This window comes from Somniosus microcephalus, chromosome 22 (assembly GCF_052327205.1).
Source record: "Somniosus microcephalus isolate GS21.2 chromosome 22, FLI_Smic_1.0, whole genome shotgun sequence".
In the NCBI taxonomy this organism is placed as follows: domain Eukaryota; kingdom Metazoa; phylum Chordata; class Chondrichthyes; order Squaliformes; family Somniosidae; genus Somniosus; species Somniosus microcephalus.
The window spans coordinates 40,971,580-40,997,998 of NC_141008.1; the positions used below are offsets into that span (position 1 = coordinate 40,971,580).

The 26,419-nt window shown below is 46.6% G+C and overlaps 1 long non-coding RNA gene across 3 annotated transcripts in view; it reads right to left on the reverse strand.

Moving 5' to 3' along the window:
* Window positions 1-261: 261 nt before the first annotated feature.
* Window positions 262-26,419, reverse strand: part of LOC147102200 (uncharacterized) — a 29,822-nt gene continuing 3,664 nt past the window's right edge. For 2 of the 3 annotated variants that reach the window (XR_015073231.1, XR_015073232.1), the window contains exons 2-4: window positions 24,790-24,848; window positions 19,779-21,669; window positions 262-1,816 (exon numbers count right to left, since the gene is read on the reverse strand). This is a non-coding gene — a long non-coding RNA (uncharacterized LOC147102200). The remainder of the gene's footprint in view (window positions 1,817-19,778; window positions 21,670-24,789; window positions 24,849-26,419) is intronic. The other variant, XR_015073233.1, reaches the window with a different exon arrangement.

Consider the following 26,419-nt stretch of genomic DNA (forward strand, 5'->3'; position numbering starts at 1 on the left):
TCCACATGGCACTAATCTGTGGGAAACTAGACGTAATGGTAGACCAATGAAGCCTCATGTAGTGTTTGTCTGCAACCCAGCTCCGATTCTTTCAATGCCAGTAGAGACAGTCTGCTCCAATTTGGTACCCCAGACCTCTTGGGCAACAGTCTAAACATCCATGGAAGAAGCACAGACTTCCCATAGGGTCTCTGTCATGGGCTCCTCCACTGCACATGTTCCTGAAGCTGCCACATACTCGCAAGTGGACTGAAGTGCTTCACATATGAATCATTGACTCTGCCACTGAATCTACCAGCTGCAGCACACTGACCTGGCCCCCAGGTCCTATGCATACATTGATGTTTGAAAAGCAGGATCTGTGAAATCTGAATCCTCAGCCTCTTCAGCCAAGGGGTCACACACCAGTCAGCAATGTCTTCCTCCTCATGTTCCACCACCATCTGCTTCTACTTATGCTGTGTATGGCACCAAACAACTCGAGCACACTCTCCCTGGGGTGGTTGTCTCTGGCTGACCCTTACAAGGAACTGAGTGAAGTAATGAGCTCTGAAGTGCTGTCAGGGCTGAATCCAGCTAGTTCTGCTTTCTCTAGCATATTTCAAGGAAGAAAACTTCTTTACCCAGAGAGTGGTGAGAATGTGGAACTCGCTACCACAGGGAGTGGTTGAGGTGAATAGTATAGATGCATCCTGATGTAAGAAAACTACTAGGCACTTGGTCTAAGCGTTAAAGAAAGCTTTAATCAACTGTTTAACAACATGGAGGTCTAGTTGTGTCCATCACTAGTTCCTGTTAAGAATGTCCTGCGCAAGCTGGGCCTGTGCCCGAGTATTTATACTCTCCCTGGACAGCACCACCCGTAGGCCGCTCAGTATTATTTCATAAGTCTTTCTTTCATGAATGACTGATTCATGTCACATCCCTTTCCTGCATTACAACAGTGACTACACTTCAAAAAGTACTTCATTGGCTGTAAAGCACTTTGGGATGTCCGGTGGTCATGAAAGGCGCTATATAAATGCAAATCTTTTAAAGGAAAGCTAGATAAGCATATGAGGAAGAAGGGAATGGAGGGTTATGCTGATAGATTGAGATAAGGAAGGATCGAGTGGAGCGTAAACGGCGGCATGGACTGGTTGGGCCGAATGGCCTGTTTCTGTGCCGTATATCTGATGTAACAACAACTTGCATTTATATGATGCCTTTAACGTAGTCAAACGTCCCAAGGTGCGTCACAAGAATGTAATCAGACAAAAATCGACATCATTGGTGAATGTATGTATGCTGCAGATCAAATCAAATCAAATCAAATCAACTTTTATTGTCATTGTTAGTGCACAAGTGCAGTACAACGAAATGTAGGCTTGCGGCTCCCGAGAGTGTACAATTTGGATTAGGACACTTAAACATTTCAACATACATTTGTACATATATATTAGCATAAATATGACCATAATAAAGTGCATCGGCAGATGTGCAGGCTTTAGTGTTTATTTGTGGAGTTCAGTAGGATGACAGCCCTGGGAAAGAAGCTGTTCCTAAATCTGGTCGTACGGGTGCGAATGCATCTGTAGCGCCTTCCAGATGGTAGGAGGGCGAACAGACTGTGGCTGGGGTGGGTAGGGTCTTTGATGATGGACCGTGCCCTCCGTAGGCAGCGTTTCTGATATATATGTTCTATGGTCGGTAGCCGGGTGCCGGTAATGCGTTGGGCAGTTTTGACTACCCGCTGCAGGAGATGAAGGAGAACTTTGAGCAGGGTGCCGTACTGCACTTTGAACAAAGTTCTATGTTGAGTTGGGACTGTTTGATGCTGATGATACACAAATATCATGAACATTAAGGATTTCAGTTGTGTGTTAAGGCAGTTCCTTCACATTCTTGGCCTCACTGTGACACTGTATCAGTGTCCAGGGATGATATCATCAACACACATTGTTTAATTTTCTTTTTTAAATAAAAACAAATATGAAAAATAACAAAAGAACATTGTAGTTAATTAGAATTGTTTGTAATTGTTTGATCTTAAAAGGTGCATTTATGGTGCAGCTTCCTCTTTAACACAACATAAACAGAACATTTTTTTAAATACAGCAGAACAGGATGCCAAGTTACTGACAACAACTGGTAATTATCGTTATACCCAACATCCAGAGGGCTCAATTATACTGGAATTACAGCCCAGTTTTGATAGACAAAATAAACTTATCTTCACATTAATCTTTCAACATAACAGAGAAAAAAGTTGTGTAGAAGTGAACATTTTAAAATGGATGTAAGAGAATTAAATATTAAACTAAACTTAGCCCTCTATTTTATCCTTACATGCAATAGCCATTCTTTATGTCTGGGTTAAGACAGCGAATGCCAGCAGCCTAATCAGCTGTGGGGAGCAGGACAGCTGAATCTGATCTATTGTGCAACTAATGTTGACAGACTTTCCAACAGGGATTACCGAATAGCGTCTGTGAGGGGGAAATCCTGGCCCAGTTTTCCTTGTTAGGTCAGAGATACCGAGGCCACTTGCTGAGCCTGCAGTGCTGCTGCCCAGTGGCTGAGATTGGTTACCTCAGTTTGAACCAAGCAATTAATCTGTGACCTTCCTGGTCTGAATGGTTCCATTTATTTGGCAAATGAGTCACTGTGAATCCCCATAATGAGTGGTTTGTATGTCTGTAGATCTTTAAAGGTGAGTATGATTGCCTCAGTGGTACGATTTTGCATGTCAAGGCCCACCAGGAACATACAGCACACAGCCTTTTCATACTGAGGTGGACTTGTCTGTTGGATGGATGTGTTTATAGTTTCTTCTTTTAACATTACATGGGCTAACAACAGAGAACAGCTGGAAACAACTATAACAAGGATACATGTTTCAAGAATTTGACCTTGGTGATTGCTGATTTGTGTTCCTGCTGTAAACATGGCGTAATGATACATCAGTTTAAGTATGAAGATGTAGAGATGTTCCCTTCAGTATAATTTAACAAGTCCACTGCGTGGCTTTGGGATTACTGAATCCACAGACTTTAGACTGATTCGTCTATTGCTTGCCAAACAGGGCCACGATATCTTATTGCTGGCCAGATTACAGGATTTGTGAAATATGGAACTTGTTGAAGCAGTTTTCCTTGAGGATTCCACTCTTTTACCAGCTTTCTCAGTTATCTTTGTTTGCCTCTGCATAGATCAAATGTGCTTAAACAAATCAAGGTAGCTGAACATGAGCAATTGAGAAAAATTCCCTCCTCCTTCAGACTAGAAATTCCTCAGTTGCTTCTGAAGCAGAAGAAAATTATTCCTGCAGGTGCACTGTGATTGGCTGCAACCTTTCTGTTGCTGCTAATGAAATATGAAATTGCATTCTCATAAATCACACGTTTCAAATCTTTGCATTCCACAACTTTGTTAGCAGTTCATTGACATCAATGAGAAACCTGCTTTACTCCCTGTGTTTTAATGAAGACAGGACTATTGGCTTTCTGCTGTTCAAATGCAGTGTCAGTTTGGCTCAGTGCATCGCACTTTTGCCTCTGAATCAGTAGGTTGTAGGTTCAAGACCCACTCCTGGACTAGAGCACATAATCTAGGCTGATATATCAGTGCCGTACTGAGTGAGTGCACCCCCCCCAGGAAACTCAAACAGGGCAACAGCCCTTTCTTGCATGTCTGGCAGAAGCACCTCCAACACAGAACCTGTAGTAGCCAGTATTCTGCGACACTCCCCAGCCATCTCAGTCTTCTTTGCTGCAGCAAAATTTCCTGGCCAATTAATTTCCCCGCAGGCCAACACGTACACGTACTTTTTAAAGAGCAGTCGGAATCCTTTAAGAGCTGGAGCGGTGCGCAATTTCCAGAACCATGTTGTCAGCGAGCTCTTGCCAGCAGGCCCGATCTGAGATGGGAACTCCCTATGAATATTTAAATAGGCCGGCCTTGGGAAATCACATGTGGTCGGCTGTGCAAGATTTTAGTAAGCAAAAAGCTTCAGTGCTAGGACCAAAAAAAAATACCGTTATTTGTTCACACATTGCACCATTGCAAGAAGTGGTGGGGCAGTGTGGGAGGTTGCGCTTTATAACATGGGATTCTATGTAACTGCTATACCAACAGTAATTCTTCTTCTTAGGCAGTCCCTCGGAACCGAGGATGACTTGCTTCCACATTAAAAGTGAGTTCTCAGGTGACTGATGAGTCCAATGCGGGACCTACAGTCTCTGTCACAGGAGGGGCAGACGGTGGTTGAAGGGCGGGTGGGTGGGGTGTACGGTGTTCCAGTCTGTCACTGTTGGGGTTGTCCATGGGGGTCCTGACATTCCAGGTCCCGAACTTCATTTTAAAGGGTGGAAGATGCCTGTGTGTGAATTCTTTTAACGTGGGGTGGCCGTTGCACACCAGCTACCACACGGGCTTGACAGAGCAAGGTCTTGGTCCAATGGCAAGGGGATCCAAGACGATTGGAGACCAGGCTCTGCTACATCGGCCTAGCACACACACAAACATACTCCTACTGTCCTCCTCCCTCCTTCCCGCAGGTCCCCTCTGCCTGGGTTCCATAGGATGCATTGTGGTAGTCTTGACGGCAAAGAGGTCTGGGAATTTGGGAGCTAAGTTTAAGTGAAGAGCCAGCGCTCACTGATGAAAACAAAAAGGGGTGTCAGTCTAGACTTCCGCGCTCCAATCCATGGAGTGGGACTATGAACCCACAACCCTCCGACCAAGAGGCGAGAGCGCCACCCACCGAGCCACGGGCCGACAGTACAGCCAATGAAGTACGGTTGAAGTGCAGCCATTGTTGTAACGTAGGAAACACGGCAGCCAAGTCAGATGCAGAGACACCCACTGTGCACTTCCAGCATTTTATGTGTGTCTTTAATGTTATCTCTGCAGAGCGATATTGTGCTTGTGTGTGTGTGTGTGTCAGTGTGTGTGTGTCAGTGTGTGTGTGTGTCAGTGTGTGTGTGTCAGTGTGTGTGTGGGTCAGTGTGTGTGTGTGTGTCAGTGTGTGTGTGGGTGTGTGTCAGCGTGTGTGTGTCAGTGTGTGTGTGTGTCAGTGTGTGTGTGTCAGCGTGTGTGTGTCAGTGTGTGTGTGTGTCAGTGTGTGTGTGTCAGTGTGTGTGTGTCAGTGTGTGTGTGTGTCAGTGTGTGTGTGTCTGTGTGTGTGTGTCTGTGTGTGTGTCAGTGTGTGTGTGTCAGTGTGTGTCAGTGTGTGTGTGTGTCAGTGTGTGTGTCAGTGTGTGTCAGTGTGTGTGTGTCAGTGTGTGTGTGTCAGTGTGTGTGTGTGTCAGTGTGTGTGTGTGTCCGTGTGTGTGTGTCAGTGTGTGTGTGTGTCAGTGTGTGTGTGTCAGTGTGTGTGTGTGTCAGTGTGTGTGTGTCAGTGTGTGTGTGTGTCAGTGTGTGTGTGTCAGTGTGTGTGTGTGTCAGTGTGTGTGTGTGTCAGTGTGTGTGTGTCAGTGTGTGTGTGTGTCTGTGTGTGTGTGTCTGTGTGTGTGTGTCAGTGTGTGTGTGTCAGTGTGTGTGTGTGTCAGCGTGTGTGTGTCAGTGTGTGTGTGTGTCAGTGTGTGTGTGTCAGTGTGTGTGTGTGTCAGTGTGTGTGTGGGTCAGTGTGTGTGTGTGTGTGTCAGTGTGTGTGTGGGTCAGTGTGTGTGTGTGTGTCAGTGTGTGTGTGTGTCAGTGTGTGTGTGTGTCAGTGTCTGTGTGTGTGTGTCAGTGTGTGTGTGTGTGTCAGTGTGTGTGTGTCAGTGTGTGTGTGTGTCAGTGTGTGTGTGTCAGTGTGTGTGTGTGTCAGTGTGTGTGTGTCAGTGTGTGTGTGTCAGTGTGTGTGTGTCAGTGTGTGTGTGTCTGTGTGTGTGTCAGTGTGTGTGTGTGTCAGTGTGTGTCAGTGTGTGTGTGTCAGTGTGTGAGTGTGTCAGTGTGTGTGTGTCTGTGTGTGTGTGTCTGTGTGTGTGTGTCAGTGTGTGTGTGTCAGTGTGTGTGTGTGTCAGTGTGTGTGTGTCAGTGTGTGTGTGTGTCTGTGTGTGTGTGTCAGTGTGTGTGTGTCAGTGTGTGTCAGTGTGTGTGTGTGTCAGTGTGTGTGTGTGTCAGTGTGTGTGTGTCAGTGTGTGTGTGTGTCAGTGTGTGTGTGTCAGTGTGTGTGTGGGTCTGTGTGTGTGTGTGTGTGTCAGTGTGTGTGTGGGTCAGTGTGTGTGTGTGTGTCAGTGTGTGTGTGTCAGTGTGTGTGTGTGTCAGTGTGTGTGTCAGTGTGTGTGTGTGTGTCAGTGTGTGTGTGTCAGTGTGTGTGTGTGTGTCAGTGTGTGTGTGTCAGTGTGTGTGTGTGTCAGTGTGTGTGTGTCAGTGTGTGTGTGTGTCAGTGTGTGTGTGTGTCTGTGTGTCTGTGTGTGTGTGTCTGTGTGTGTGTGTCAGTGTGTGTGTGTCAGTGTGTGTGTGTCTGTGTGTGTGTGTGTCAGTGTGTGTGTGTCAGTGTGTGTGTGTGTCAGTGTGTGTGTGTCAGTGTGTGTGTGTGTCAGTGTGTGTGTGTGTCTGTGTGTGTGTCAGTGTGTGTGTGTGTCAGTGTGTGTGTGTCAGTGTGTGTGTGTGTCAGTGTGTGTGTGTCAGTGTGTGAGTGTCTGTGTGTGTGTGTCAGTGTGTGTGTGTGTGTCAGTGTGTGTGTGTCAGTGTGTGTGTGTGTCAGTGTGTGTGTGTGTCAGTGTGTGTCAGTCAGTGTGTGTGTGTCAGTGTGTGTGTGTGTGTCAGTGTGTGTGTGTCAGCGTGTGTGTGTCTGTGTGTGTGTGTCAGTGTGTGTGTGTCAGTGTGTGTGTGTGTCAGTGTGTGTGTGTCTGTGTGTGTGTGTCTGTGTGTGTGTGTCAGTGTGTGTGTGTCAGTGTGTGTCAGTGTGTGTGTGTGTCAGTGTGTGTGTGTCAGTGTGTGTGTGTCTGTGTGTGTGTGTGTCAGTGTGTGTGTGTCAGTGTGTGTGTGTGTCAGTGTGTGTGTGTCAGTGTGTGTGTGTCAGTGTGTGTGTGTGTCAGTGTGTCAGTGTGTGTGTGTCAGTATGTGTGTGTCAGTGTGTGTGTGTCAGTGTGTGTGTGTATCAGTGTGTGTGTGTCAGTGTGTGTGTGTCAGTGTGTGTGTGTGTCAGTGTGTGTGTGTGTCAGTGTGTGTGTGTGTCAGTGTGTGTGTGTCAGTGTGTGTGTGTGTCAGTGTGTGTGTGTCAGTGTGTGTGTGTGTCAGTGTGTGTGTGTCAGTGTGTGTGTGTCAGTGTGTGTGTGTGTCAGTGTGTGTGTGTGTCTGTGTGTGTGTGTCAGTGTGTGTGTGTCAGCGTGTGTGTGTCAGTGTGTGTGTGTGTCAGTGTGTGTGTGTCAGTGTGTGTGTGTGTCAGTGTGTGTGTGTCAGTGTGTGTGTGTGTGTCAGTGTGTGTGTGGGTCAGTGTGTGTGTGTGTGTCAGTGTGTGTGTGTCAGTGTGTGTGTGTGTCAGTGTGTGTGTGTGTCAGTGTGTGTGTGTGCCAGTGTGTGTGTGTCAGTGTGTGTGTGTGTCAGTGTGTCTGTGTGTCAGTGTGTGTGTGTCAGTGTGTGTGTGTCAGTGTGTGTGTGTGTCAGTGTGTGTGTGTGTCAGTGTGTGTGTGTGTCAGTGTGTGTGTGTGTCAGTGTGTGTGTGTGTCAGTGTGTGTCTGTCAGTGTGTGTGTGTCAGTGTGTGTGTGTGTCAGTGTGTGTGTGTGTGTCAGTGTGTGTGTGTCAGTGTGTGTGTGTGTGTCTGTGTGTGTGTGTCTGTGTGTGTGTGTCAGTGTGTGTGTGTCTGTGTGTGTGTGTGTCTGTGTGTGTGTGTGTCTGTGTGTGTGTGTCAGTGTGTGTGTGTCAGTGTGTGTGTGTGTCAGTGTGTGTGTGTCAGTGTGTGTGTGTCAGTGTGTGTGTGTGTCTGTGTGTGTGTGTCAGTGTTTGTGTGTGTCTGTGTGTGTGTGTCAGTGTGTGTGTGTGTCAGTGTGTGTGTATGGTCAGTGTGTGTGTGTGTCAGTGTGTGTGTGTCAGTGTGTGTGTGTGTCAGTGTGTGTGTCAGTGTGTGTGTGTGTCAGTGTGTGTGTGTCAGTGTGTGTGTGTCAGTGTGTGTGTGTCTGTGTGTGTGTGTCAGTGTGTGTGTGTGTCAGTGTGTGTGTGTCAGTGTGTGTCAGTGTGTGTGTGTCAGTGTGTGTGTGTGTCAGTGTGTGTGTGTCAGTGTGTGTGTGTCTGTGTGTGTGTCAGTGTGTGTGTGTGTCAGTGTGTGTCTGTGTGTGTGTGTCAGTGTGTGTGTGTCAGTGTGTGTGTGTCTGTGTGTGTGTGTGTCTGTGTGTGTGTGTGTGTTTGTGTGTGTGTCAGTGTGTGTGTGTCAGTGTGTGTGTGTCAGTGTGTGTGTGTGTCAGTGTGTGTGTGTGTCAGTGTGTGTGTGTGTCAGTGTGTGTGTGTCTGTGTGTGTGTGTCAGTGTGTGTGTGTCAGTGTGTGTGTGTCAGTGTGTGTGTGTCAGTGTGTGTGTGTGTCAGTGTGTGTGTCAGTGTGTGTGTGTCAGTGTGTGTGTGTCAGTGTGTGTGTGTGTCAGTGTGTGTGTGTCAGTGTGTGTGTGTGTCAGTGTGTGTGTGTCAGTGTGTGTGTGTCAGTGTGTGTGTGTGTCAGTGTGTGTGTGAGTGTGTGTGTGAGTGTGTGTGTGTGTCAGTGTGTGTGTGTCAGTGTGTGTCAGTGTGTGTGTGTCAGTGTGTGTGTGTGTCAGTGTGTGTCAGTGTGTGTGTGTGTGTTTGCTCGGTCGCCTTGTTCAAGCTGACTTTGTCTGCCAGGTTCATGACTAACGAGACAGGGAGAGCCGTGAACTCCTTGGGCCTGAAAAATGAAGGCACTGGAAACATCCACCATATGAAGAGCGGTGTAACTGAAAACAAGTGGTACATTTACATTCATTGAGCAGTCAATGTCCCTCAGGGGGGTATTTAGCCTTTGTCCAGCCACCCGAGGGAGGGCAGCCTGCAAAGTATTCAGTGCGGACCAGTAAGGAGTCCCTTTCTAAGAGTTCAACCTTGGAATGATCGGATGTAATTTGTCCTCGTTTGCATTGAATTTAGCACTGGTTGGTACCAAGGCTGCCTCAGTGCTCGCTATTCCAGGCACTCAGTGCCGTGAGCTCTCAGCACCAAGAACTGTTCTGAGGGCCCTTGCCTAGTCCCAGGGCTGTCTGGGTGCATTTTGTGCACAAGAAAGTTTGGCAAGTTGCTGTAATCATATTTAAACAACAATTTTGTACGCTGGTTGTGAATGGACTACTGGATTTTGCAAGCTATTCAATACCTTCAACAGATACTGGTGTTATCATGTTGACCCCATTATGGAGACACTTGGTTTTGTTAAACACAAAGTATTGCATAGGTCATTGCCAAAAGGTACATCGCTCTCTGTGCTGAGTTGAAGTTTCAATTTGTGCCTTCTGAAATCAAGAAGGACTTTTTCCACACAGAGGGTCATGGAAATTTGGAACACTTCCTCAAAACATAAGAACGTAAGAATTACTCATCCAGTGAACTGTAAACTTTGCCAAAAACAAAAAGTGATTAATAGTGGTGTAATGCACAGTGGATTTAAAATTGTGAAGGACCAATCTATCCACATCCCTATAAAGATTTACTGAAACTAATTGACTCACAGAAAAGGGAATTTTGATCAAATCCACCCTCCGACATTTCAAAACCGATTGCAAAGGTAGAGGAGCTACATTTAAATCAGCGAGAAATATTTTCCAACCAGTGTCGTTACTCTGAGATATCACTGTCAGTAAAGACGTTTTTCTTAATATTTGTCTTATGTCTGGAAAAAATCTATCAGATGGGATACTGGAGGCAAAAACATTAGGGATGTTCAAAATAGAGCTGGATCTATAATGGGGAAGTTAGCATACGGGAGGAGTAAACTTCAATTGGTGTAATGGCCTTTTCTTGTCCTTGACAATTTTTATGAGTCTTGAGAGTGTTACCCTCTGTACTGACTGAAATTCGTTGGGCTAATGTTTAAGTGTGTTCCGCTGTTGATAAACTGTTTTGTTGCCAAGGTTTATGCCACAAATGCAATTTAGAGGCATGCAAATGATGTCGATTATTGTGTCCTCTCTCCCATAAACAGCAGCATAAACATTTTGCAATACACTGTTCTGAACAATGCAGGCACAGTATTTAGACACCTTTGTAGGTCCTTCTACTGGAACTGTACTAAATTTCGAGCAGTCCACCTGTCTCGGGCTCTTGCCGTCTTACTGGCATCTCAATGATGCTTCACAGCCATTCATTTCTTTTAAATGTTTTTATTTTATTTTATCACCAATTTCCTCTGTTTCTGAACTGAAAGTGGTGACTCCTTGCTGAGATGTGGTTCCATGGACACCAGTGACTCTTTGCTGCCTTGCACAAGTGGTCACAATTTATTTCTGAGCCTTGTTGGTGAGTGTTGGCAGAGGATGGGGGCCATCACAGCTGAGCCAGATCCTAACCTCACCTAATATGTACGTGCGCACTTTCAGCAAGGGTCCGCTCGACAGAAATCAGGAGAGGGACCCCTGGCTGATTCTTGGCTCTCTAATCAAGGGACATTGAGGCCAGTTGTAGCACCTATCCTCCTACTCTGACTGAGATCAGCTAATTCAGCATGATGCTAGATCAATTGTTAATTTTAAATCGGAGATTGATAGCTTTTTGTTAACCAAAGGTACTAAGGGATATGGGGCAAAGGCGGGTATATGGAGTTAGGTCGCAGATCAGCCATGATCTCATTGAATAGTGGAAGGCTCGAGGGGCTAAATGGCCTACTCCTGTTCCTATATTCCTAGCACGGACTGTAGATCAAACCTGGGGCCTTTCTGGTCTGTATGGCTCAGTTACTTGCTAGATAAGCTATTTGAGCTCACAGGGGAGCTTTTCACAGTTACGAATTTACAGCACAGCAACAGGTCCATGCCGGTATTTATGCTCCACATGAGCCTCCTCCAACCTTACTTCATCTCACCCTATCAACATATGCTTTCATTCCTTTCTCCCTCATACTTATCTAGCTTTGCCAGAAATGTATCTATGCTATATCCCTCAACCGCTCCATGTGGTAGCAAGTTCCACATACTCACCACTCTCTGGGTAAAGAAGTTTCTCCTCAATTCCTTATTGGATTTATTAGTGACTATCTTATATTTATGGCCCCTAATTTTAGATTTCCCCACAAGTGAAACATCTTTTCTACGTTTACTCTATCAAACCCTTTCATAATTTTAAAGGCCTCTATTAAGTCACCTCTCAGGGCTGGGTTTTCTCAGCCCCGAGGAGGCGGGTATGGAGGCGGGACTGCCGGTAAAGTTGCAGAATTTGGGGGCGAGTGGCAAATGCGCCCTCTTGCCAGGAGGCGGGAAGCCATCCTGCCCTGGGTCCCGTCTCCTCGAGGCGGGAAAGGGATTAAAGCCTATTAACTGCCTGTTAACAGGCAGAAAATAGGATTATCCCCATTTTACCTTCCCAAGTGCAGGCTTCCCGACCTCCGGGAACCCTGCCAGGGTGGAGGAGAGGAGGAGGTGGTCTGCGGGGGTCGGAGGAGTCTGAAAGTGCAATGTAGAGGTGAGTGATGGGTGAAAGTGTGGAGTGGTAAGTATGTAAGGTAAGTGTAAAGTGTTAGAAAATGTTCACTTACCTTTGTTTCTGCCTACAGCCTTCAGCCGCTGAGAAGCCAGAGTCCCGACATCTCCATTGTAGATTTCACAGACTGGCTGTTGGATCCTCCGAACCAGCAGCCAAGTGATTTCTGCAAAGTTGAAAGGTTTGATGAGTCCTGAACACAAGGTCTCATCAAACTACACAGAATGTCAGTGTTTGAGGCTAGAGAAAAGAGGCTTTGGTTGTTTTTTGAGCGTAGAAAGTTCTAATCCTCTCGAAATGAACCCCAGTGCTTTGTTTGCACTTTTTATGGCTTTGTCAACCTGCGTTGCTACTTTTAATGAATTGTGGATCTGTACCCCTGGATCTTTTTGTGCCTCTACCCCATGTAGACTCTTATTTTCCAATGAGTAGGTGGCCTCCTTATTCCTCCTACAAAATTGCACCACCTCACACTTTCCTATATTGAAATTCACGTCTATTCTGCAAGCTTGTTAACGTCTTCTTGTATTTTGTTGCAATCTTCCTCAGTATTAACTATACCCCCCAATTTGGCGTGATGCACAAGTTTTGTATCCTCTTTGCTACACCTAGGTGGGAAACGTTAGTGTTGCATGAGGCCATATTCTACCCAGAACTCCACTGTAATTCTAAGAGTGCGTGAATCCACTGCTAGCCGTGATACTGAATCATGTTCTGACGAAAGGTCATCGACCTGAAACCTTGACTCTGTTTCTCTCTCCGCAGATGTTTTTCCAGCGTTTTCTGTTGTTATACTGAATCATAGGCCCCGATTATAAAGGCCGGGGGCGGTTTGCGGGTGGGTACGGTGCACACCAACCACAAAGCGGGTGCTCACCCAGGGACGTGGAGGCCCGGCCAATCTTAACAGCCGGAACTCATTACCATAAATTTCACTGGAGTCCGCCCGAATCCGGACAGATGTACGGCCTGGCTGGTGGTTGGGAGGCGGATGGTGTTCGGGGAGGGGGCGAAGGTGACTGTGGAAGAAGGGTAAAGCCCGGGGCAACGGAAGAACAAAGCTTCCTTGTGAGGCTTGGAGGAGCGCTCTTGCTCATCCCAGCCCACAAGGAAACCTAAAGTCAAAATTTAAAAAACCTACCTGCCTGGGTCTCTTCTGGCCCATGACCCCCCTCCCGATAGACTTGACCTGACGGGGAAGGCGTCACTGCTCCCCCCGCTCAGGGTCCTGATGATGTCACCCGCTCGGCATATTTACACAGGACCCCGCTGCCTTCCTGCTCAAAAGATCAGGTTAATATTCGGATCCATTGGGTAGGCAGAGGGGGAAGGTCATTCCCCCTCGTTACAACCGTGCCCCCGCCCAGTTTCCGTCATGCGTGGGGGTGGGGGATAAAACCAGGGCCATGGAGTTGCTGGTTCAATTCCTGGTCTGTGCTGAATTAGCCAATCTCTGTTGAAAGCTTCAGCTGACCTCGGGGTTCCTGGCAAAGAAGACTAATTTAAACCTTTCACTGGAAATGTTCATGTGTTGACGTCAATTACTGTCAGGTTCAAGTCAGCAGCTGTGCCTCTAGAGTTGAATGAATTGCTGTAAATATGCATCGTCATCCTTACTTGGAAATACAATCTCATTCCTTATCTGAAGTGCTACTTGCATTACAACAGAAAAATAAAGTACTTCTTTCTTACGGTGGAAACAGTGCCTGGCATCCATGAGTCGCTGGCATTCATGCTGCACTAAATACAGCTGAGAATGTGCTAAATATTTCCTTTTGTTGTGGACAATATGGTAGATAGAATAACCGCTAGCAAATCTGTCCTTGGTGTGGAGAATTCTTTGCATATTGTCACACACAACTGGGACACGCAGCGAATGGTAGCTTTCTCTGTTAAGAAAGTTGAGGGGTCAAACTGTTGGGTGGGCCAACAGCCAGAGACTTCGGGGTCAAAAATAAATGTTTCCGCAAAACAAAATTGCCCAGCTACATTCTGCCCTTGCTGCCGGTTTGCTTATTTTAATGCCTGTTCTTTGGATACCCTTGAAAATGGGTGCCACACAAACAAGAGAGGAGGAAGTCGAAGCACAGAGTACTGGGAATTCCCCTTCTGCCTCATTTACCTGACATTGTTGGGTCTGTGCTCAGTGCAGGCACGAGCCCAGACATACCGCCAGGAATCCTGGGGCAATGTCAAAGTGACAGAGGCCACTATGACTTTTGTATCCAGGGAATGGGTATTCAGCATGGCAAAGGGTCAATAAAATCAATGCCATAATGTCTTGCAAAGTTGTAAAGGTGTAGGTAAAATACTAGTACGTGTATCATTCACAAATTTAGTGCAAGCTGCAGACATTCCTTAGAAGCACTGGTTACAATTTTCTGAGTTCCCTCCATCAAGTTGTAGGCGGAACTTGAGCAGACTGGGGGTAGGGAATGGCGGGTCATTTATGGGCAGATGCATTGCAAGCATATGTAAATGAAGGAAATACTTCCACTATTGCTATGACAGTGGAGAGGGGTGGATTTAATTTTTCTTTAAATCTAGAAAGTCTATGCAGTTTAATACACCAATTTTTAAATTTTAAAAACAACCTTCAAAGTTCGGAGGCTGCAGTTATTTTCTAGTCCGATTCCAGGTGGACTCCTCGTGGAGTCCAGGGTGTTCCCCATAATTACACAACTCGCCCTGAGACTGGAAAATCAGCTGGTAGTCCCGCTACACCACAGATACACCAGTTATCTGCTAAAGCAGAAAGCCCAGGCTGCTATGTTTGGCATTTAAATTTGCAAGGGATTAAAAGATACTATTACCTTAGAGAGGATGCAAAGAGAGAAAATTCTAGCTTTTTCCTGTTGCGAGACAAAGCTACTCTTCCCAGCCAGTTTCCTCAAATGAGCCAATAGCAACAAAAATATTCCGGGAAAAAAAGCACAAAATAAATGGGCCTCAAAACGTTACAGGTACAGGGGCGATTTTAACCCTACTCGCTTAGCAAAAACCTGGTGGGTGGGCAGTTAAAATCGCCCTGGCTCTCATCTGTTCAAAAGCTGTCATGATTGCAACATCTGCAATTTTAACCGGCTCTCCTGAGCAGGCAGCAAGGACACACGCCCGGAGCCAACAGGGTCCTTCACATGCATATGCATGTTGTGGCCCGATGACATCATTGAGACCCGACTGTGATTTTAACTCAGGCCTGAGCGGGGAATCCACATGGAGTTAAAATCGGGGCCATGTGGAAATGCAAATTTCAAATTAAGTACTTCTCTCTCTCCCTAATGTTTATATTCTAAAGAAATATGGTAGTACGTACTGATAATTTTACTGGTATTTTTCCTTAGTGGTTAAAGTAGACTTTGTTAGAAGTCCTACCGTAGCCTTTTGTAACCTTTGACCCAAGATGTGTGACTTGAATGTGCACTTAGTCAGCCAGCAAAATCTAAGAGAGTTACTCAATGAAGAGGAAAACAGGAACATTACGGCCTAGAAATTTAGTTTGGGGTGGCCAGCTCGCTCGCGCCCAGAAAGTACCGCTGCGCGCGGAGCCACTTGCGCCCACCGGAAATTCAGTTTCAGCGCCCCAACTCGAAGGCGGCCGCTATTCAAGGGTTTCGGCGCCCCCGCTTGGGGCGCTGAAACTGAATATCGGTGCGCTAGGTGCCGCAGCACCACCCGCTGCGGAGCGGCAGGCTGCGGTACTGCAGGCCTTCCTCCCTCTCTTAAGGGGGAGGTGCCTGCAACAGCGAGATCGCCGCTCGCTAGTGCCAGCAAATGAGCCCGGCACCACGGAGAAGTGCCGGGCTCCCGGAAAACAGCCGGCAATGCCGCGGGGGGGTGGTGGAGGAGGCCGGGGAAGGAGGTGCGGGCAGGCGGCCGCCGAAAAAGCGGCCGACCGCACCTCCGCCTTAACTCGCCCCACTAACGCTACAGGATGGCCCCGTTTTCTGATCGCTGTTTGCGGCCGCTGCGGAAGAGGCGGCCGCAACTAAATATGGCAGTCGGGCCGGTAGCGGGGCGGTAGCGGGGCACTGCGCACACCGATGACATCATCGGTGGTGGCGCAGCGCTACTGGCTAACGCCGCCATTACCGCAGCGCTGAATATCGGCGAAAGCTCAGCAAGTGGCGCAAAAGCCCTCTTTGGGCGAAAACTGGGCGCAAAGCCTACTGAATTTCTAGCCCTACGTTTCTTATTCCCCCCTTATAAGGAGAGGCCATTTTGCAATACCCTAGGCTCTTGTTGGTATGAAAGGGTGATACATTTTTTTTGGAATAATTAGCTAGGTAAAGATTCAAGAGAAACATAAAAGGGAGGGAAGGGAGAAACAAAAGTGGAAACGAAATGAAAGTGAGGGAGAGATCAAGAAACAAAAAACGGAGGAGAAAGGAACAAGGAAGTCAAGGAGGATTGAGAGCAAAGTTGTAAAGGAGAGACAGAGAGAAACAGAATTGAAAGGAGGAGAGACATTTTTTTTGAGGTTGCCAATACAAGTATTAACAGTTGGAGGGGTGTGAGAGGCTAGAAGTGGAAAATGGGTTTGTGAGGCATTCTGCTGAAATGCTGCCCCAACAATACCTGTAAAGTCTTTCCTCCAGAAGGTTACATGTTTAACACTGCCAGGTGGCTGCCGATGGGGGAAGCCGGGGCTAAAGAATCTTCATAGGATTGTTCTAACTTTGCTTTAGATACTTGCTGGAAGTCATTTTTGTTTTGTTTATTTTATCTATACCTTGTCAGTTGAGCACTGTCCCTGGTGTTTTACAGCTTAACCTGGAACCTTTAGGCGACAATGACATATCCATGAAAGATTCCCTGTACTTGCACCATTTAGAGGAAGAAAAGGAGGAAGAGGAAGAGTAAGAGTGCAGGGTGACGTGGCTAATCAGGCGCTGTGCGAGACATCTAGCACCCACCCACAGGTGCCCACGCACATGCAGCTACAGAGTAAGGCGTTCCTATCTGACCAATGATCAGTCCTTCAGGAGGGGAGTTAAGGGTTACCTCTGTTGTTGATCATTCTGGAATTATGGAGCTTTCACATGCCCTGACATATTGAATAATAGTGCCACAGGTGCAGTTAATGGACTCCGCTAGTTCTATGCCACTTTAACCTTTAAAAAAAAAGGATGCAGTACGAAGCTCCTTTGCTTGCCATGAGGATTCTTCAAAAGGGGTGATAATAGGTGAAGGACATGAGAAGCTACATATTATAACATAAGTAGTAAGAGCAGGAGTAGGCCATACGGCCCCTCGCTGCTCCGCCATTAAATAAGATCATGGCTGATCACCTCAACTCCACTTTCCCACCCGATCTCCATATCCCTTGATTCCCCTAGAGTCCAAAAATCCATAGAAACATAGAAACATAGAAGATAGGAGCAGGAGTAGGCCATTCGGCCCTTCGAGCCTGCTCCGCCATTCAATGAGATCATGGCTGATCATCCAAATTCAGTACCCTGTCTCTGCCTTCTCCCCATATCCCTTGATCCCTTTAGCCTTAAGAAATATATCCAACTCTTTCTTGAATATATTTAATGAACTGGCCTCCACCGCCCTCTGTGGCAGAGAATTCCACAGGTTCACCACTCTCTGGGTGAAGAAATTTCTCCTCATTTCAGTCCTAAATGGCTTACCCCTTATCCTTAGACTATGACCCCTGGTTCTGGACTCCCCAGCCATCAGAAACATCCTTCCTGCATCTAGTCTGTCCAGGCCTGACAGAATTTTATAGGTTTCGATGAGATCCCCTCTCAATCTTCTAAACTCTAGTGAGTATAAGCCCAACCGACACAATCTCTCCTCATACGTCATTCCTGCCATCCCAGGTATCAGCCTGGTGAATCTTCGCTGCACTCCTTCCATGGCAAGAACGTCCTTCCTCAGGTAAGGCGACCAAAACTGCACACAGTACTCAAGGTGTGGTCTCACCAAGGCCCTGTACAACTGTAGCAAGAGATCCTTGTTCCTGTACTCGAACTCTTAACCGCCCGCTGCACCTGCATGCTTACCTTCAGCGACTGGTGCACAAGAATACCCAGGTCTCTTTGCACTTCCCCTTCTCCCAATCTATTGGCATTCAAATAATAATCTGCCTTCCTGTTTTTGCCACCAAAGTGGATAACCTCACATTTATCCACATTATAGTGCATTTGCCATTTTTCTGCCCAATCACCCAACCTGTCCAAATCGTACTGGAGTTTCATGACATCCTCCTCACAGCTTACCCTCCCACCCAGCTTTGTGTCGTCTGCAAATTTGGAGATATTACATCCAATTCCCTCGTCCAGATCATTAATATATATTGTGAACAGCTGGGGTCCGAGGACCGATCCTTGCAGTACCCCACTAGTCACTGCCTGCCACTCAGAAAACGACCCGTTTATTCCAACTCTTTGCTTTCTGTCCGCCAACCAGTTCTCTATCCAAGTCAATACCTTGCCCCCAATCCCATGTGCCTTAATTTTGCATGCTAATCTCTTATGTGGGACCTTATCGAAAGCCTTCTGAAAGTCCAAATACACCATATCCACTGGTTCTCCCTTATCTATTTTACCAGTTACATCCTCAAAAAATTCCAGTAGATTAGTCAAGCATGATTTACCTTTTGTAAATCCATGTTGACTTTGTCTGATCCTGTCACTGCTTTCCAAGTGCTCTGCTATTACATCTTTTATAATAGACTCTAGCATTTTCCCCACTACCGATGTCAGGCTTACCGGTCTATAATTCCCCGCTTTTTCTCTGCCACCTTTTTTGAATAGTGGGGTAACATTAGCTACCCTCCAATCCATGGGTACTGTTCCAGAGTCTATTGAGTTCTGGAAGATGACCAGCAATGCATCTACTATTTCTAGGGCCACTTCCTTAAGTACCCTGGGATGTAGATTATCAGGCCCTGGGGATTTATCGGCCTTCAGTCCCATCAATTTTCCTAACACCATTTCCCTACAAATACTGATTTCTTTCAGTTCCACCCTTTCATCAGACCCTATGTTCCCCGGCATCTCTGGGAGGTTATTTGTGTCCTCCTTTGTGAAGACAGAACCAAAGTATGAATTTAGTTGGTCTGCCATTTCTTTGTTCCCCATTATAAATTCCCCTGATTCTGACTGCAAGGGACCTACGCTTGACTTCACCAATCTTTTTCTCTTCACATATCTATAAAAGCTTTTACAGTCAGTTTTTATGTTCCCTGCAAGCTTACTCTCATATTCTATTTCCCCTTTCTTAATTAATCCCTTTGTCCTCCTTTGTTGAATCCTAAACTGCTCCCAATCCTCAGGATTATTGCTTTTTCTGGCCAATTTATATGTCGTCTCATTGGATCTTATGCTATCCCTAATTTCCCTTGTTAGCCACGGTTGAGTCACCTTTTTTGTTTTATTTTTATGCCAAACTGGGATGAACAAATTCTGTAGCTCATCCATTCGGTCTTTGAATGTTTGCCATTGCCTATCCACCGTCAACCCTTTGAGTGCCATTCCCCAATCAATCCTACCCAACTCGCTCCTCAGACCATCGTAGTTTCCTTTATTTAAATTGAGGACCCTAGTCTCTGAGTCAACTACTTCATCCTCCATCTTAATGAAGAATTCGATCATATTATGATCGCTCCGACCCAAGGGGCCTCGTACAACAAGATTGCTAATTAATCCTTTCTCCATCTATCTCAGCCTTGAATATTCTCAAAGACTCAGCATTCACAGCCCTCTGGGGCAGAGAATTCCAAAGATTGACAACCCTCTGAGTGAAGAAATTCTTCCTCATCTCAGTCTTAAATGGCCAACCCCTTATCCTGAGACTATGCCCCCTAGTTCTAGACTCTCCAGCCAGGGGAAACAACCTCTCAGCATCTACCCTGTCAATCCCCTTCAGAATCTTGTATGTTTCAATGAGATCACCTCTCATTCTTCTAAACTCCAGAGAGTATAGGCCCATTCTACAAAATCTCTCATCATAGGACAGCCCTCATATTATTTCAGGCTTTCACTGCTTTCCTTCATGTTAGTTTATGAGTGAAGGAATAGTTACCAGAGAATAAAAGGGTGTGAAGAGTCTTGAGGTCACTCATGGTCAATCCTGTTAAGTAAAAGGTATTCAACAGGGAGGCTAAAGTGATGAAAATGTGAAACATCCTTATTACTTTACATTGGCACAAAGTATGAACTGACCCTCTTACCTTCGCTAACCTGTTGAGGTCATTGCATTTCTTCTGGCACTGAATTGCCATGCAGGAGTTGGTGGAGGTAGCGCTGACTGTCAAGGCCAGCTCCTTGCACCGTGCCCGTGCTATTCCTTTCATGGACCTCCTCCCCTCTGTCCTAAAGAGTTGTTGCCTCATTTTTCTTACTTGAGTCAATAAAACTTCTATGGGGGAGTCTAGGGAGCTCTGGACCCTGTGGCAGTACCTTCAGACATACTTCTTCATAGTCATTCTGCTTACCTCCTGATGTTCCTATTGGAGAGTGCAAACAGTACGGCAAGCAACCCCAAATATGATAATTAAGCTGAGGAAGGAAAAGATAATAGCATCATATCTATGGGTAGAAGTCCCACTCCAATGCATTTCCTGCAGGGTCACTGCCGCAGAGGAAAATCTAGACCGTTATGTCAACAGACAAATAATTGGGGCATCATTAATGTCAACAAATCCATTTCAGGACACAGCTGCAGTGTAAAAATAAAGAGCTATTATTTGGCTGAAATGTTCCTGCTACTCAACTTCTTGAACCCCAGCCAAGAAGTATTATGAAAGCAGCTCGGTGTTTGGTGCAAACAAGTACTGACTGCGTGCTCATACTTCCCAACACCAACTGCACCAAATATGGGTGGAACAGTCAGTGAGAATCAAGTCTCATCAGATTTTATTCCAATTATTTTCAAAATTCTGCAAGTACAGAACAAAAAAAAAGCACAGATACAAAGCTTGAAATGGTACAAGCAAAGGCTATGGGCTCCGACAACATCCCGGCTATCGTGCTGAAGACTTGTGCTGCAGAACTAGCCGCGCCTCTAGCCAAGCTGTTCCAGTACAGCTACAACACTGGCATCTATCCGATTGCCCAAGTATGTCCTGTCCACAAAAGCAGGACAAATCCAATCCGGCCAATTACCGCTCCATCAGTCTACTCTCAATCATCAGCAAAGTGATGGAAGGTGTCATCAACAGTGCTATCAAGCGGCACTTACTCACCAATAATCTGCTCACTGATGCCCAGTTTGGGTTCCGCCAAGACCACTCGGCTCCCGACCTCATTACAGACTTGGTCCAAACATGGACAAAGGAGCTGAATTCCAGAGGTGAGGTGAGAGTGACTGCCCTTGACATCAAGGCAGCATTTGACCGAGTGTGGCATCAAGGAGCCCTAGTAAAATTGAAGTCATTGGGAATCGGGGGGAAAACTTTCCACTGGCTGGAGTCATATCTAGCACAAAGGAAGATGGTTGTGGTGGTTGAAGGTCAATCATCACAGCCCTAGAACATCACTGCAGGAGTTCCTCAGGGCAGTGTCCTAGGCCCAGCCATCTTCCCTCCAACATAAGGTCAGAAATGGGGATGTTCGCTGATGACTGCACAGTGTTCCGCACCATTCACAACTCCTCAGATAATGAAGCAGTCCATGCCCGCATGCAACAAGACCTGGAATATGTTCAGTCTTGGGCTGATAAGTGGCAGGTAACATCCGTGCCACAGAAGTGCCAGGCAATGACTATCTCTAACAAGCGAGAGTCTAACCACCTCCCCTTGACATTCAACGGCATTACCATCGCCAAATCCCCCACCATCAACATCCTGGGAGTCATCCGTGACCAGAAACTTAACTGGACCAGCCACATAAATACTGTGGCAACAAGAGCAGGTCAGAGGCTGGGTATTCTGCGGCGAGTGTCTCACCTCCTGACTCCCCAAAGCCTTTCCACCATCTTCGGCAGCACCTCCCAAACACGCAACCTCTTCCACCTAGAAGGACAAGGGCAGCAGGCGCATGGGAACACCACCACCTCCAGGTTCCCCTCCATCCTGACTTGGAAATATATCGCTGATCCTTCATTGTCGCTGGGTTAAAATCCTGGAACATAAGAGAACATAAGATGTAGGAGCAGGAGTAGGTAATTTGGCCCCTCGAGCCTGCTCCGCCATTCAATAAGATCATGGCTGATCTGATCTTGGCCTCAACTCCACTTCCCTGCCTGTTCCCCATAACCCTTGACTCCCTTACCATTCAAAAATCTGTCTATCTCCACCTTAAATATATTCAATGACCCAGCCTCCACAGCTCCTGGGGAAGAGAATTCCAAAGATTCATGACCCTCTGAGAGAAGAAATTCCTCCTCATTTCCATTTTAAATGGGTGCCCCCTTATTCTGAAATTATGCCCCCTCGTTCTAGATTCCCCCACGAGGGGAAACATTGGGCTGGATTTTCCTCCAGAAGTCGGGAAGGAGGCGGGACTACAACTTTCAGGTTTTAGTCCCGCCTCCATCGAGATGCGGCCAATCCACGTGATTTTCCCTTGATTGACCTTGTTGAGCCCGCACAGCGGGCTCAGCAGGCCAATTAAGGGCCACCCGGCAACAGGTGATGTCACAGACTGAAATTTCATCTGTCAAGACGTGTTGACAGATGAAATATCAGTGTTTCACAGCTGTTTGAAGCTGTCAAACACTGACAGTCTTACTTCTAACCCGAGTCCTTCTACGCAGACTCAGTTAGAACTCTAGCCGGCACTGAAAGCTGAAGGCTGTCACTTTTGACAGCTCGCGGCCATTCTGCTTTCTGTGCCGGCTGAATGATGGACTCCCGCAGCCTAGAGGAAGGAAGGCTTAAAAGGTATGTACAGGTAATTTAAACTTCTTTACACACTTTAGATACACCAAACACACTTACCTTTGCACTCATGCACCCATCACTCACCTGAACACCGACATCTCGACTCCTCCAAGTCCTTCAACCTGACGGCCCGCCTGCTCTAACCTGGCGTGGTTTGGAGCCGCCGGGAATCCCACACGACACCCCTCAAAATAGGGATTAGGCTAAAAACTGCCTGTTAACTACCTGTTAACGGGCAGTTAATTGGCACTAATCCCTTCCCGCCTCGGGTCGGCGGGTCCCAGTGCGGGGCGGGTACCCGCCTCCTTTGAAACTTACATGGAGGCGGGTTTTGGGCGGGATGGTGTCGGGACCCCCGAATTCGGGATTTTTGCCCCCCGCACGCCTAAAAGCCCGCCTCACGGCACACTGAAAATCAACCCCATCCTCTCTGCATCTACTCTGTCAAGCCCCTTCAGAATCTTATATGTTTCAACAAGATCCCCTCTCATTCTCCTATAGGCCCAACCTGCTCAACCTTTCTTCATAAGACAACCCCTTCATCTCCGGAATCAACCTCGTGAACCTTCTCTGAACTGCCTCCAATGCAAGTATATCCTTCCTTAAATAAGGAGACCAAAACTGTACGCAGTACTCCAGGTGTGGTGTCACCAACGCCCTGTACAGCTGTAACAGGACTTCCCTACTTTTATACTCCATTCCCTTTACTATAAATACTCCATTCCCTTTGCAATAACTCCCTAACAGCACTGTGGGAGTACCTTCACCACACGGACTGTAGCGGTTCAAGAAGGTGGCTCACCGCCACCTTCTCAAGGGCAATAAGGGGTGGGCAATAAATGCTGGCCTTGCCAGCGACGCCCACATCCCATAAACGAATTTAAAAAAAAGGAAGCCCTATATCAAACCAGAATACATCTTTAGTTCACAGACTTTGAATATTTACAAATTTTGAAACTTTAGCTTTGACTGAAGTGCTGAGCAAAAAATTCTCTCAGCTCTGCAACTAAGAGAGGATTCCGCAAACTGCCTTTCAGCAGTTTCAGGCAGGGAATTCCTTTTGCTTCTCACCATTCTGTCATGGAGCCCTTAATGTGGGCCACAGTATGGGAGTCCTCATATATGTCCTTACGTTGGAGGTAGAATAGGAGCAGGAGGAAGATGAAATGACAGAGGTATGCAGATTAAGGCTGCACTAAAGGAGAAAAAACTCCAATTAGGAGGTACCAGAGTCTACGAGACGTCACTAGTCCCTCGATGATGTCTCAGAAGATGTCTGCTTCAGGAGCCAATGTTTTAATAAGGAGGCATTGAACGAGCTCTGTATTCTGTTGTAAACTGTTCTCCAATCATCCTCTCAAACACAAGAACCAAACAGAGAACAGAAATGTCTCAGAACTCTGCACATCATATCACAAAGTAGTTTTACCATGCACGTATATATCTAGGTGCTACTTATAACCACAGTGCTTACCCTGGTGCCATACTTAAAGCTGTCCTGGTGCTGTGCTGAGGTGCTATCTGATGTCCAGGGATGCCAGTGGTGCTTGATTGCACTGTGGTATCATGAACCTTTTGGCACTGAGGTGGCCCTCATAACATGGCTTCTGAGTCCATGAGGACCCTTCAGCAGGCTGTATGACCACTGCAGGTGGCACTGCCATGGTCACACAGCAACCTCTCTCCAGAAAGAGCATCCTGTCTGCTTGGTGGGTTCTGGCCACTGCCCCCAAACAGCCTGCCCCTCCTGCTCTGTATCTCCATTAGGGGAACATTCAGGTTAGACTCCCTGAAGTTGGCTGCTCTTCTTTTGGCCCATGCTGCCACCCTTGCTGCCCAAGTTGATTGCTTCCTTTAGTGCTACCAGTTCCCCTTTAAGTAGCAGCAGGTTTTATATCCTGCAGTTGCACTGTCTCAGCCTCTCTTCCAACTAGTTTCCACCCCTTCCCCCACCCCCTTCCCATTCAGGACACATTTGGGGCCTAACTCCCAAGCTTTCTTGTTTTTTCTGCCCTTCTGACATATCTGAGGTGTTGTAGACTGGATTTACACAGCCTGCATTTCTCTCAGAATGGTAATCATCTGACTCTGCAGTTTATGGCGGGGTCAGCACCGTGACAACATGACGCCTCACTTCCTGCGATGCAACAGCACTCTCAGAATTTCAGAGGTTTACTTTCTGATCGGTGAAGTTCAGATATGAATGCCTAGTGTGCCCGTACTACATTCTCCTGTGTGCTATTTTTCTATTTTTAAACGGGCATCAAACTATTTAAAATAAAGCACTTTCAAATTTGTGTACAATTGCCCAAAAACAGCAGAGAGAGGAATGTTGTATCAGCGTGTTAAATGTTCATACCAGAACCTCGCCAGTTGGCAATTATATCCCTGGACATCCTCCGGGTCGACATCTACCACCTTCAAATGACATTCAAAGGAACAAAAATTCAGAAAGGAATATCAAATGAAGCACACATGCCTTATTTCCTGATTAATAAATAATGCAAACATCTTTTCTAAAATTATCCATCAATATAATATGAGCCTGGAAATGACTGAGAGTGGTATCACCATATGAATGTTTAACAGGCTCATATTAAATTTCTCGTTCTGCTATTTTAAATGAGGTGCCAACCTGTTTATTCTAAAAAGGTTGGCACTTCCATTAAATAGAGGAGAGATAAATTTAATACAGGTGCAGTAGACATTTGTACAATAACATCCCTCGCAGCCATTTCCAGGCTATGATATTCACAAGGATCTTGAAGGACACTTTATGGAGAAGCGTTTCTATGCTATTTTTCATCATTGTCACTGATAATGAAAAATAGCTAATTTGGAAAGACCATTTTACAGAATTACATCAAGTTGGCATAATTTCCCATCCTGCTTTGCTTCTCAGCCATTCACCATTTTATACAGGCTTTTTAGGTTTTTAACATACAATTTCACATATTACACTTATTTAACAATGGGTACAAAATCTTAACAATGTTTATTAAATCATACAGGTATACTCTATCCTACAAGCGCATTCTCATTTATGGATAAAATTGTTCTAGGAAAAAAAAATCTGTTCACAGATGCCAAAACCTGATGGACCTTAGTGCTCATATGAGCAAAGTTTTCATTTCAGATCATTCTGTCACGAGGAGGGAATAACCTCTTTAAGTTTTCCTCTGTCGCACGAGGCCATGCCACATGCCATTTGGTTAAACTACTGTGAAAGCCGACAGAAACACGTTAAAATTAGGTTCTCATAGTCAATCAGTTTCGCAGGGGCTACAGAGAGGGAAAGGGTCTAAGACCCATTAAGTCGGGTCTCCGCCCACTGTATGTTGCCCTTGAATTTCTAAGGCTTCCCCACAGTGGTGGACTGGCCCTGCAACAGGCGCAGGACAAGGGCAGCTATTGAAATGAGGTGCGAGAGGGCTTTCCTGGCACTGCCACCTTAGTTTCCTCTTTGAGGGGCGCCCAAAGAAGCTGGAGCCAGGCCTTGTACCTGAGCCCCTCAGATTGAAGGGTCTAAGAGGGGCCAGGCAGGTGGGCCCGAGAAGGTAAATCCTACCTTCTTTTCATGCCTTCCCTTGGCGCTTCAGGCCTGGAGACCTTCTGGTTACTGTTCTCCAACAGTAGCCTGAGACCAGTGGTCAATCTCACAGGGCCAAGCTCCCACCCACACTTGTTTTACACACAAGGCCCTGCCAGGGGTGGGCTTGCTCTGGGGGTGTGACTGGACTATGCAAATTACCGGGATCACCAAATTTGGGTGCTCGGAGGCCGCAATAGGTGCAGTGCACTTAGGGCACATCGCGCCTGTCCAGGCAAAAATGTGGGGGAATTTTTTGTGTCGCCCAATACAGTCTTTCACCCATGCCACCGTGCTATCGGAAACTGCTCGAGGTATCAGCACTGCGACCAATTACACAGAATTATACAGCACAGACACAGGCCATTCAGCCCAACACGCCTATGCCTCCTCACGAGCC